Raw genomic sequence first — 1,852 nt, forward strand, 5'->3', positions numbered from 1 at the left:
CATCAAATTAGACGAAGAAGGAGCTCGCACCTTGGAAAAGAGAAGAAAGGGAGGTGAAAGCTGAAAGTTGAAAGGGGACCCCAAGACATCCGGGAAAACGACGAAGACGACGACGACGACGAAGGACCGCAAAAATTCAATTGAAGGAATGCAACAAACGAATTCGATATTCCAGACAGGTGGTGGCGTGAAAAGGGGAGACAGTGAAGAAAGTGGAGAAAGGGGGACAGGTAAGGTCAGGTTAGCAACGTCAATTCAATATTCAAAATGTAATTTAGCGTAATGCACACACAGGCAAAACGAGAACGAGAGAGCAACAGTCAAGTGCTGGAAGATGAGACGCAATTGCAGCGATAAAGTTGCCCTTCGATTGCCCAGACCGCAAAGATAGGATGTGGCTGGTTTTCCCCTATATTTTCCTATTTTCACCGCCCCACTCACCCCCCTAACCGTCCTTCCCAGCTTCCATCGGCAATAAATTTCTGTTTGGAGCGTGAAAATGCAGATAATGTTTACACCTGAAGGCCACACACAAACACAACAACAGCAAAAGAGTGCGGATTGTGTTGCACTTGCAGGGGCGAAAAAGAAAATGGGAAAACGGATATGGCGCTTTAAACTAAAACGGAAATATTCGTGTAAGCCAAATTAAAAGGAAGCAAAACCTGGCTAACTTGAGGCCGGTGTTGTCAGCTGATAGCGACATCATAAACTTCGAAAAGCTGGCATAGATGGTCTTACCCAAATGCATAAATAAATAAGTAACAATATCAATGATATCGAAGATGTTGCCCTCGTGCTTTGCGGTGCAACTCGGAGGTGCTTACACTTAAAGTTCATTGGCTTGGTCCAAGGATTAAATAACTTTCAATCAGTAAAGTGGTTTTCTTCAGAACAACTTATTTTTAAAAGTATTTTAAAAAGAGTAAATTTTATATAAGGCTTATTAGTCTGTGAATTTAAGCTGCTTACAAAATAATTATAACAAATAAATAAAGAACAAAATAAATATAACAAATAAATATGAACAATGTACGTAATATTTAAATAATAGGCACTTTACTTCAAGTGGGTTAAAAACAAATACTTTTATTACTAACTAGTATTATAGGAAATAGTCAACTATGTTATGAACACCTTTAGTGTTATTTTTAGCTTGCTTCTGAAAAGATCTGGGTGTTAAAACTTTTAATATAAGGGTAAGCATTTAAGGAGTACTTGCGGAAGAGCTTGACAGCTTGTTTTTTTTTTAAATTGAAATGGATAAGTAAAAGGTAAGTACTATTTATACCTAATCAGTTAGCTGCATGTGCATCCACTAGGGTCTATTACCCCAAATGAATTGCCAGCGCCTGGAGTTGAAGTTCCAATTTAATTTGCGGTCCGTTCGATTGCATCGCTGTCCACTTTCCGACTGCTTTGGCCGCCTAAGGGTTAAATCCGTCAGGCTTTATCCGTCCGAAAGTGTGTGTGTGTATCTGTGTAGCCACACGCACACCAGTTAATCCGAACTTCCGCTTGAAGCGGCAGCGTCAAAGGTAAAACCAACTAAACGCACCGCCGGCAATGAAACGGAACGGAATGGAACGACATCGCCAGCGGAACGAAATAGGAAGTGTGGGGAAAAAAGAAAAGCGCTGCTTTTCCGCGAAAGGAAAAACTATACAATCAAACTCATACACACACACACCCAAATATATATATATATATCGGAAAAATAACGAAGCAGCGAATCAATAAAAAAAAAATATAAGAAACAAGAAATAGAGAGACAGGAAAATGGGAAACCCATGATAGAACGATTGAATGCGGCGCCGTAAAACCTTTTAGTTATATTAATTTCAAATCACAC

Source organism: Drosophila gunungcola (genome assembly GCF_025200985.1).
Source record: "Drosophila gunungcola strain Sukarami chromosome X unlocalized genomic scaffold, Dgunungcola_SK_2 000039F, whole genome shotgun sequence".
In the NCBI taxonomy this organism is placed as follows: domain Eukaryota; kingdom Metazoa; phylum Arthropoda; class Insecta; order Diptera; family Drosophilidae; genus Drosophila; species Drosophila gunungcola.